This window comes from Chelonia mydas, chromosome 14 (genome assembly GCF_015237465.2).
Source record: "Chelonia mydas isolate rCheMyd1 chromosome 14, rCheMyd1.pri.v2, whole genome shotgun sequence".
Lineage (NCBI taxonomy): Eukaryota > Metazoa > Chordata > Testudines > Cheloniidae > Chelonia > Chelonia mydas.
The window spans coordinates 4,608,501-4,620,618 of record NC_051254.2 but is presented as its reverse complement, the minus strand read 5'-3'; the positions used below and the strand labels follow the sequence as shown (position 1 = coordinate 4,620,618).

Sequence of the window (12,118 nt, the reverse complement as noted above, 5' to 3'; positions counted from 1 at the left end):
TTCATATAAAATCTAAATGAAAGGGTACATTATAAGTCAATTTTCAAATGTTTGCCTGGAAGTAAAAATTTGGACTGCATCCTTTTTTTCCTGCAGAACATTCTGGTTCTACACAGAACACATTTTTAAAGTGAGATTTTTGTTTTATTTATTTTTGCCTTCACGTTTTATTCAGTTTTCTCATGCAGAGTGTGTTGTCTAGTTGTTAGACCAAGGTAACTGGACTCCTGGATTCTAGTCACAGCTCTGACCCGCTGTCTGACCTGGGCAAGCTATTTAATCTCTACACATCTTTGTTCACTTGTCTGTACAATAATGATGACAATAAGTTATATATCTCACAGGGGTGTTGCAATGATCAACTAATTAGCAAAGTACTTTGAGATCTTCCAGTTAAAGGAGTTATAAGTGTGCTAAGAGCCGCTGGTCTCTTGATTATATTTTCTCCTTAGTCTAAAAATCATACCAAAAGGCGAAGGAAATGTGTGGGTTAGAGAACAGTGTGAAGTGTCTGTTTTCTTTTCAAATAATTGATTATCTGAGAGCCTGAAGAGGAAAAACAAGGCTGTTTGTTTGGTTAAGAAACTCATGCAATGTTCCCCTAGTACAGAGTCATCACACATACAAATGTTTAGGTGCCATTTAAATGGATTCATTCCAACATTGTTTCATCTGAAAGTGCTTCCGGTCAAGAGAGGAGACAAATCTGTAGCAGCCTTCATTTCCAGCCACATGGGCTGGACAACAGGGATCATGTCAAGGAGCCCCTGCTCAGCCATCCGTCTCTGGGATATGCTGCTCAGTAGCTCCCGGGAGTTTGAACCAGGATGCGGCATCTCACCTCAGATCTCTGGCTGACCCTCCCTCCTGTTCAAGGCATTCAGAACCACGGGTTTAGGGCTGTGTTTTATGCTCTAATGCAGCTTCCCCAGGGAAAGGCACAGGGTCTCTGTACGCTCAGTGCTCCCAAATGAAATCACAACCAAGCTCAGGGCTGCAGATCCAAACACGCATAGACATAAAGTCTCAGACACACCTCAAGGCAGGAACCTTGCCCGTAAAGCACTCTGTATCTATAGTTTCTGAAGCCCCATGGGTGTGCAAACACGGAGGATGAAACGTGCGAATGGGACTTTCTAACTTGTGCGGATAAATCCTGTTTGCACATACAAAACGGTGGGCTGATTTTCCAAACATAGCCCTTCATCTGGAAACAGATCGGCTCCATCCCATTAGTTAGAGCATAACAGATAATGCAATGATATACTGGTATGCCACATTGGAACCTCACAGCAATGGTGCGAGCACCTAGAGGCATTGTGGGCCAGGCAATTCCTCCTGGAGTTCCCTGGGAATCGTTGTCAGGCAGGGACCGGGCACAATCTGGCCTTTATGCTTTTCTTTGCAGTAAATTTCATCCTTCCTGGTGTTCATGGAAAATATTTTCCAGCTCCGCCATTAGGATGAAAGGAAACCCCACTCCTGTTGTATCTGATTTCCCTTCTGCCCTGTTACGGTTAAAGCTACAACCTGCTGCCTTCTAATATTGTACATTTCGGCGGGGAGACGGATTAAAAATGGCAGGGGGTTCTTTCTTTTTTTTGATACATCCTTCCTTCCGCCCCTCGCAATCAATTAGTGGGCAAAGACTTCCGAAAAGCTCTTTCCTCCCTAACCTTTCACAGACTGTAGCGATAATGACTCTGGAGAGCTTGAGCTGGGCCTTTGCGTGGGGTTTGTTACCCTCCTAGGGCAGCGTCAGGCGACCTCCATCACTTCCTCCTCTTCCTGTCCTACTCCTGCAGCTCAGATAGTCTCAGGAAAGAGGAGGGGGCTGCTGGAGGAAGGGATAATGTTCTCAAATTGGCTTGATGCCACCAGATAATGTTTCCTCTCTGGTGTCGTTTCTGCAGTCAGAGGTAAGAGTATGGCTGTAGAGATTATATAGGCGCACTCTTTTTCCCGTTAATAAATAATAATTATGCATACCTGGAGTCAAGGTGGGGGGGAGAGCTCGCTGTTTTTAATTTACATTCTCTTTGTCCGTCTGTCGAGTCAAACCACTTCTCGGAACCCAACCTCCCTACTGCTGCAGCTCCGTCCCCCCCCAAAACACACCGCTTATAATTATGGCGTTACTTATTTTGCCAGCATTCCATGATTTTCCTTTATGCCCCTCAGCTTTCTCAGAGAGATAGATATAGGTCTGTATGAATAGGCGTGAGATCCCATTGTACACTATTGCTTGGCACCTGGTCCCTGTTTCGCAGCCAGTTTGTTTGTGACAGCTGTATCATGGGTAGGTGACGCTTCAGTCTAAAGTGTTTCTGTTTTGTGGTGCGTGCCTCTTGGGTGTGTGCATGAGAGAGAGAAAGGATCTGGTTCTGGGAAGGATTTCTAATACTTCTTAGAAGCAGGCACGGCACGGGCAGGATTTTTGCTGCACAATGCTGCCAATCGACCCCAATCCTGGCGGGCATCATCTCCTGCTCCTCCATCCCTGGGACGCCCACAAAGCTCTGCTCAAGCACCTCAACCACTTCCCACTCTCCCAGTCCTATGGCTGACACACACACACACACACCTCTGCCAAAGCACCTGAGCCTGGATCTGCAACGACCCCTGCTATTCCAGGTCTGGAGTCGCTCCTGCACAAACCTTGTCACTGATGCCATTCCAGTGGTTTACTGACGCACACCAGTGTCTACTAGGAAGTGACCTCCACGCTCATTTTCACTTGTGACCTCCTCAGGAAGTACTGATGGACTCCCCATTCGCCTTCCCACTATGCCGAAGTTCTGCTATTTTAACTGCGCACACAGCTCTCCTGGCGTATCTGCATCTCACATACAGATCTGTGAGAAAAGGAAGCGAACCTATAAATAGCAGTTCAAGCCATTCTGTGGCTGCTGTGAGCAATTCGGCATCTCAGTTGGCAGGGATTCAATTAAACCCATTTTTTTATTTCTCTTCATGGCGGGGTTCACACCCTGGGAGTTTTGGTTTGAGCTTTAGGTTCAGACTAAGCCCCCTCCCCCAAAAGAAATCCTTCAATGCAGAATTCAACATAAACTTCCACTTTTTGTCCTCATTTCAGGAGAAGATGGAGGGGATTCAGCCCTGGGGTCATTGAAAATTCAGCCCCGGTTCAGTAGTAACCTTGACCCAGACCTTCAAAGGTATTTCAGTGCATAACTCCCATCAATGGGAGTTAATAGGGCTCCATGTGTCTCGTAGGATTAGGCCTATATCTCTGTCTCCATTTCTGGGTTTAGGTGTTTGGTGTGTGTCTGTCTGCTGTGTGTCCGGTCAGAGGAGATCTGGATAGGACTCAGACTTTTGATTAACTATTTGGAAACCGAGGCTTACTCCTCTCTCGCTCTATGTTTCAGCCAACTCCAGGACTTCCATTCCAATAAACCATTCCCCCTTTGGACAATGTGTCTTCTTGTTAATTTCTCTTTGGTAGCTGTGACAACGTTTCAAACACAAGAGGCAAAGTGGCCTAATCCATGAGAATACTGATTTCTGCCTTTCCCTCCTCCTTTAGAAAGCTACAAAAATTTGCAAAATTCCAAGTTTTGGTTCAGCAAAAGTCACTCACTCTGTCTTAGCTGTGTTTACGTCTCACCTTTATTTTAGCCTCATCCATCATTCTGATTCCAGAGATTTCATCCTATCAACATAATCGAGAGGCCAAAATTTTCAGTCCTAGCTGGGCATTAATAAATACAAGACGAATCCATCCAGAGGCTTAATTCTGCCTAAGACAGAGATAAGGGCTGTTAGTTATTAGATCTTCTTATTAAACCTTAACGTGGGACAGACAGTCCTTCACTAAATAGTCTAAGTTTCCAGACCCTTTTTCCTTTTCAAAAACCCATGAAATCTCATCTCTGACCACTAGAAGGAGACGGGAAAGTCAAAAGACAAGCGGAGGACACAATTCCCACTCCCCCTTCACCTAAAATCTAATAAAGATGATTAAATTACATGTCTTTTCCTCCCATTGAAATAACCGCACACTGCTCAAATATTAGGACTCAGGAAATAAAGCACGACAACTTCCCTCATGAAACCTTAGAAGGCAGAGCAGGGGGCAAGGGCTACAGGCCTGCAAGACTGGGCTGGTCTAATTAAGAAATCACCCTGCTGAGCAGAACCTAATCTAAATAAAATAGAAAAAGGAACTTAGTTCAAACCTCTGCCTCCCTCCCTTCCTTCCCTCCTTCCCTCCCCCCCCCCGCCCCAGCACGTCTGCCCCAGCACACCTCACCCCCATCCAAAACCCATCCAAGTCACAGTGCGTTTTTCTCCTCTGGAGTTTCTTGGAGGGTAAGGTTGGCTCACACAGAGCTCTGTGTGTGCTTAGGGTGGCCAATTTCCAAAGGAAAAATACACCAGCCATGTATGGCAGAAGACTGCTGTTTCTTTATTGGTGATTTTTTAAAATGCTACTTGGCCTGCTGTTTGCTAAGAAAAATGCTGGCGTCTCAATTGTTGCTAGGTAGGGCTGGTTGAAACGGTTTTGGGTGGAAAATCAGGGGTTTCCATTAAATGGCATTTTTCGCTAAATGTCCTCTTCCCACTGAAAATTTTGATTCTTTGTAAAAAAAAAAAAACAAAAAAAAACCTCTTTTTAAAAAAATTTTTAGACTGAATACCAAAATATTTCTTCCAGACCCTGAAACATATTGATTCAACTATCCTACCCAGGTGTCTCCTGAGACTTGTAGTCTGGTGTCCTCATGTTCCCAGTCCCCTCTATGGACCAGAGTCCCCAGTTGGACTACATGCAGTGTAGTTGTAGCTGGGTTGGTCCCAGGATATTAGAGAGACAAGGTGGGTGAGGTCTCAGGATATGAGAGAGACAATATCTTTTATTGGACCAACTTTTGTTGGTGAGAGAGAGAAGCTTTCGAGCCACAGAAGTTGGTCCAACAAGAGATATTACCTCACCCACATTGTCTCTCTACATCTCCCATGATTCATCATGGCCAGAGACTCCTATAATGCAAGTGCCTCCCCTCACTATGGTACACCGTGGGAAATGTAGTCCTTCCAGGGGCCCAGACTATAAAGAGAATGGGAGCATGAAGCACCCATTTGAGGCCAACTCCAACTCCCATGAGGCACTGTGGCAGTATTTAAATTGAAACATTTTGGTTTTCAACTGACATATTTAGATTCCCATTTTCTGACCACCTCAGACAGTTGACAAATTACTTATATATAGGCACGAGAAGCCAATGTTTTCAAAAGTGACAAGTGATTTTAGGTGCCCAATTTGAACTACTGTAAAGGGGCCTGATATTTACCAGGAACATGCTGAGCCCCTTCTGAAAATCAGACACATTTAAAGGGTCTCAGACTGGGCACTCAAAGTCGCTGGTTACTTTTATAAAGCTTGGCCCAAAGCAACGTGGAAAGTCCATGGGAGATGGATTTGAGCCTTCCTTCCCCACCACCACCACATGAAAAAAAATAAATTTAAACATTTAAGGGTTGAGAGTTGTTATTTTCTGCTTTTTTGTTATATTAGAAGGATCAGGAAGGTCAAGGACAGCCGTCCCTGTTTGTGTTGGAGAACTCACGGGAGGTCTCAGATGTAGACTGAGGTATCGCAAACCCTTAAGTGAAGTGGTGGTGGCGGCATCACATCTTTATCGGATACTTTCCTCCAGCTGTTTTCAAGGTGTTTGAGTTAAATGGCTGTTAATAAAATGGGGCAAAAATATGTGAGCGCTGGACTGACTTAGGCTACACCTGATCCTACAGTTACTCCCAGGCCAAAGACCCTGATACTGTGACGTGTATGTATAACTCTAGGTGTATATACACCTCGTTGTGTTTTTAAAAAAACATACTTAGATGGTTAAGAAGGAAATTGTTGCAATTTGAGGGAAACATGGCCGGACCTGAAATGCAGAGCAAACAACATATATTTTTACTTATTAATAATTCCTGACAGATTATTTTTAAAGGGGATTTTGCCTTCAGTGGAGCTAGGCCAATTAATACCGGCTGAGGACCAGGCTGACGGCTGGGTGTCCTTTACAGACATAATTAGAGATGTGACAAGACCAAAATCCTAACATCCCTGAGAAGTTTGCATCCACATCCATACACTACAGTTTTGGCCGACGTCAGTGGGTAACACAGGAGTCAGGATGAGAGACAAATCTATAATCCAGAAAACTCCTTTTCTCCTTCCCAGCCCCAATCTGCTAAAAGCTAATCCTAGTAATCTATAGGACATTGCCAAGTTCCTAAAGATTCCTTGCCACTGATGTGGCCCAAAGGGACCAGCCTCACTCTTGTTATCTCTCTTTATTAATAATTATTAATTATTATGATTACCTAATTAGGTTGTCATTCAAAGAATATAACAGACTCCCAGGTTACTCACAGAAGAGAAAGCTTCAGAAGGGCAGACGTGTCCACAAGATTGGGATGTCAGCACGAGTTCATTACTCTGCCTGTGTCAGATATTACATCTGTGATCATGATGAAACAGAAGCAGACAAAATCTCAGGGGAATGGGAATGTCACAAGCAGCATTTCCAGGTTGAAGCCTAAAAGAGAGGTCATAATAACTTCAGAACCAAACATTCAGAGCCTGGGGCTCTCACTGGACTGATTTTCACACTGTGGGACTCTGCTGTCACAGATTATATTAAGTGGAGAAAAAGGGAAAGAATCTAATTTGACTGATAGGATCACCTGAAATAAGAAGATGAACAAAGCCCACCTCATCACACCCCACCCTGGCCTCTAGACACACACACACACATACCACTTGCTCTCCCAAATACCCTTTGTAACCTTATACTTGCTCCTAAAATCCCCAAACAGCAGTGTAGCACACTCCCAGACACTTCCAGACTTACTGCCATTTCATTTTCTTCTTAAACAGTAAAACCGTTTCACTATAACTTGGCTAAAGCATTAACACTCTGGTTTCAGTTTCTTTTATGATAGCCTAGGGCAACTGCCAATTAGGGTCCCCCAGCCACCCTGCCCCCTCAGTAGCAACTCCCTGAACTGTCTTATAGTGCAACCCAGACACATAACTCTCCTGTTCTCTGATGAAAAAATATAAAATAATAATAAACACACCGTAGAAAAGATTATTGGAGTTATTTGCCAACAGAAAATGGCTACGAGCCAATCTCTCTTCTCAAATCCACTCTCCTCGCCCAGCATCACCACCCTTCCCCAAGCCGTTTCAACCACCATCGTTTCTTAAAGTGAAGTACACATGATTTTGCGCATTACAGGAATTGTCATAATACAGTTGTTTCAGGCTACCATGTCTGCTCTTAAATGTGAGACAAAGAGGAAAGTTAAGTGACTTGCCCAGTTACTTGCCCTGTTAAGATTGAACAGCAAGCCTGTTGCATAGACAGGAATAGAACCTGGGTATTTTGTCTCCGAGTGCTGTGCTTTAACCACTAGACAATGCTTGCATATATGGGCATTTTAACCCCTTTGTTTCTCATATGGTGGCATATATTCCCCACCATTATAAATTGACTGCATACGGCTCTGTGGACAACACGAAGCTCTACTACTCATTTACATAGTAACTAATACACTTCTAAGGAAGAAAAAAGAGATGGGAAAGACTAGAAGAAAAGCTAAAAAGAAAAGACTAAAACTGGTGAAACAAAAACAAAGTGGTGGTGTGGACGGCTCTTGAAATTTGTTGCCACTTGAAGACTTACATGGTTCAATAGACTCACTCAGAAACACATACATGCTCACAAATATGTACATCAAACCACTAGAATAAACAAACAGATTCCATCTATGAACAACACAAACATTAGAATAGATCACTACATGAATGCTACAGAGAGAGAGAGAGAGAGAGAGAGAAAGAATGTTTATTCCCTCATATGCATATACATCTGTAAACACACACACACACACACACACACACACATATATACATGTTGTGCGTTATTCACACAGATAATACTTTGCTCAGCTCTTTCATGAACTTACTGAATCTTAGCCAGGCTTATGGATATGGGTCAAAATGTTAAGAGAAAATGGAGAGGGGGGGGAAAAAGACCACTAAGGACATGAAAGCGTAAGGTAATAACCCGGGAAACACTCAGCCTAATAAACATCTCTCAGCCACGGCCTATTTTGACTCAATTCACCGAAGCTGTGCTTAAACACAGCGTTTAGCCAATCGCATCGGGAATGGATGTGCAGGGAAAAAGGTGGATCCTGGGTCCTTTGTTGCTAAGAGCACTCGAGGCTAATTATTCTCCTTACCTTCCATTTCTTTAAGCCTTCTTGACATCAGCAGATGTCCTGATTTGATTCCTATTTCACTGATCCTGAAGCAAGTTGATGGGTGGGGAGGGCAATGGGAAGAGGCTCTTGATAGTTTGACACTCTAGATCCAGGCCGGGAAGAGAAGAAAGGAATTTATTATTACACATTTTAAACGTGGAGCCACTCCAAATTTTCATAACAGTTATTTTCATCCTCTTCAATAAATTGTAGCTTGGTACCTGGACGTCATCTGCAAGTGAGCAGCAATGTAATCTCTCTGGAATAGCAGGATACCATCACATGGACCATTTTCTCTTTCTTTCAAAGGCAGACTCAGCTGAAGCCATTTGACTGCAGCTGCTGAATTCAGAACCAGCATCACCATCAACAGAGAGAGCCAGACATGTGTTGCAGCTAGGTGCATAGACAGCAATTGCACCTTTTCCACTGGGCAGCTTCTTAACTAGCTCATGGAGCCCACATGGCTTAAGATATTTAGGACAAGGACGCGCTGTCAAAATCCCAGCTCCCAATAAAGCGCCAGCTTTACCACCCCACCCCACCCCATTGCTCTGTCCGACATCACGTTTACAGTGTGTTTTCCAGTCTGGAAAACACAAAGCTCCACTAACACTGCAGAGGCAGAGGTACCACCGAGCCAAGAGGGGGGGACCAGGTCCCCAGCCAGCCTCCAATGCGGCAAGCAGCGACAACCGATCGGTGAGCAGGTCTGGTTGCTGCTGCCAGCAATGAAATGAGGCTGTAGTGTCCACCAATCTGATCTTTTATAGGCTTTGTTTATTAGCTGGGTGCCCCTATTTCATAAGGCAGCGTTAGCTAGACTGTGATGAAGATGATGACTATTAGCAGGAGGCCAAGGACACCTTTTCTTAAGCCTCATTCATAGTGGCAGACATGGTAAAACAGCCTAGCAATTGTTCTCTCAAATGTCACCTTTCTGTGTAGGCCACTGTGCAGACAAAACCCTGCTCTCGGTGGGGCTTTTTTCCTTCCCTCCCCCCCTTTAAAAAAAATAACCGTACTATCCTTTAACTATCGCCAAAGAAATTCAACCCACCAGGGACGTTTTTCTTCTTTTAGGCCTCCCCGCCCCCCATCCTTTATTTTTTCCCCTCCCTTCTTCACGTCGCTTGAACAATCTGGCTCTGTTCTGGGCACATTCTTGTGGCCTATTCTTTAGGTTGCTCGTGCAGGGTTCATTCTGAGTGGACGGTGGGGGGGGGGGGGGGGGCGGGACAATACAAGGTCTGCATTCAGGTAAGGAAGGGCAGGAAGGTGAATCTAATGTCGTGGGGGATTGTTGTGCCATCAGCTTAATACCTGAGCTGGGGAAACAAAGAACCTTTAGAGAACTTGCTTCTAGGCTGTGACCCTCCCCCTCTTTCTCCCCCCCACCCCACCCCTGAAGGAACTCAAAAGATAACAAGGACTGAAAGAAATGGCACCAATATAATTAAAGCTATCCAAGCAATTTCTGGGGGTATTAGATATGATGACAGAGAACCAAGCCATTAATAGTATTCCTGGTATTATTAACATCCACCAGCATGAAGGGACAGGTGTCTTTTTAAAACTCTTCATCAAAATTATTCCTCTTAGGAGTGACTCAAAGCAGGGCTGATGCTCCCAGACCAGGTAGAGCACACAGTCATTCCTAGAATGATCCTGTATGTATATATATATATATGTACACATACACACATATAGTCAGCAGGTTGTTTAGTGACTGCAGAACTGGGATATTTTGCAGTTCACATAGGTGGCAAATCAGGGGCCTAGTGATGGGAAAGCGTTTGACCTTGATGAGTTTGATCAATAGAGTTTGACCAAGACTCAGCTAGAAAGAGGCTGAAAGTCGCTGCTGTCTGACAGCTGTTAGACGGATTGTGGGACATGATTTGATGAGGAGGAACTCAGTCCAGTTCTCAGCGTGCAGGTATCTATCATTTAAGCCAGCTCATTTGCTGGTAGAGTCAGCAGAGAGGGATTGAATGGACCTTGGAGATAGTGTCCATCTAGCAAGCCTAGAGATGGTCTCTTGCTAGAATAATTTTGAGGCAGACTAGTAGGGCAGCTGGGCCTATTTCAGTAGCCTGCTCATCTCATAATTACATCCAGATGGCCGTAGACTACATTTGTGGACATAGCATTAGGACGCTTTGTCAACACCTCATAGCTAACGTGAAGTGCCCCTGGTGTGAGAATGGGAGAGGAATACGAGCCAAGAATACAATAAAGAATGGAAATACATACAGTAGTTCAGTTCTAAAAAAGGCTGGATACTTACATTAACAATAACATTTGCAGTTATACAGGTTAAAATGAAGATAATTCAATTTCATGCTCCAGGGCACAAACTGATTCCCACAAGGGTCAGGAAGGTATTTCCCCATAAGTACAGCATTGCTCAACTGGCTAGGTAGTTTATAAGGGAAGAGGAAGGATCACTTTCCTGTGAAATATGAGGTACTGGCCTCTGCCAGTCACAAAACGAAGGACTGACTAGATCATCGCTCTGCTTGCAGATGGTAAACAAACACCCAGAGGCTGATCCAAAACCCATTGAAGTCACTGGGTATTGAGATCAGTAGGGGTTGCAATCTCTGCACAATGCGTATGGTAGTGTCTGTAGGCTCCCTTATGCTCTAGCCCTGGGTATCCAAAGCTGTGACATGCAATGTGGACTTCGAATGAAAAACATTAAAAAACATTAACTTCTTCTGGGAGTTTTCTCCCCCCATGGTGTCATGTCAGTCTGAAGTGATCCAAGCCAGGGCAGGATGGCTTTGGAACAAGGCTAAAGGGGTGTGAGAGATTAACTACCTGGCCTATCTTTTTGTTCAAGTGAAAGGACTTCAAACTCCCAGCTAATGAAGTCCAGAATCAAGCCATTCATCTCTTTATTAATCAGTCTCTTCATCAGTCCAATTTAATTTCAGACCAATACATTTCAAACTAGCAGCATAGCTCTGTTCTAGGTGGCAATCCCCGCTACCTTCCGCAGTACTCTGTAATGAAGAGATCCCATTGGATCCTATACTATTATAACAGGCTAGACACAAAAGCCTTATATCTTCCTCACTATCTGAGCACTGCCTGTGCCCCTGGCTCAAACCGTCTTTCCTGTGTGCTGCCAGAAGCATTATAAGCTTTTTTCATAAGGCCTCACCTTAGTTATTGGGCCACTGTTTAAAGGGATACCGTCAGCTCTTTGGGAAATGTCACTTGGACACAGCATTTCTGGCCCAACTAATCTGAGCTCCTGAGCCACTTACAAGTCATCTGTGATTTTGTTTAGTGATTAAACAAATCTCAGCTATAGGCTTGAAAATGGGCTTTTGGCAAATATCTCAGTGTTCCTAGCTCTCGCAATTTTATCATAAGTCTCATGGTTGGATGTTTTTCTTAAAGCCCCAGCTGATGGAATCAGATTCTATGAGAATCTCTGCTTTGTTTAAAAAAGAAAAGAAAAAGATTTCTAGCCCTCTGGCTTGCAGAGAAAAATCTTGAAAACATGAAGCAAATGCAGCCTAAAGGCTCACACACTGGAAGGCAAATAAGAAAACTAACCCAACATATATTGTTTTTTTTTTTAATCTCATGATTTTTAAGCAAATCTCATGATTTGGCAGGGTGTGGGGGTCGCTCGAATCATAACTTTCGAATATTTGGGTTGATGATACTCAAACCAGTACATTCCCCTGCTTGGAATGTAGCAGCCTGAGCTTGTTAACCTTTCTGGCTCATCAAAGGAAGGCTCATGTTTTCTGCTTGACCCACAGGGAGTCAAGAGCTGGGGGAAATT

At 44.0% G+C, this 12,118-nt stretch overlaps 1 long non-coding RNA gene across 2 annotated transcripts in view; it reads right to left on the bottom strand.

The window, feature by feature from the left end:
• LOC119567490 overlaps nucleotides 1-12,118 on the bottom strand; it is a 97,301-nt gene that overhangs the window by 46,178 nt on the left and 39,005 nt on the right. For both annotated transcript variants that reach the window (XR_005227509.2, XR_005227505.2), the window contains 3 exons: nucleotides 8,290-8,413; nucleotides 6,410-6,575; nucleotides 3,632-3,764 (listed from right to left, as the gene is read on the bottom strand). This is a non-coding gene — a long non-coding RNA (uncharacterized LOC119567490). The remainder of the gene's footprint in view (nucleotides 1-3,631; nucleotides 3,765-6,409; nucleotides 6,576-8,289; nucleotides 8,414-12,118) is intronic.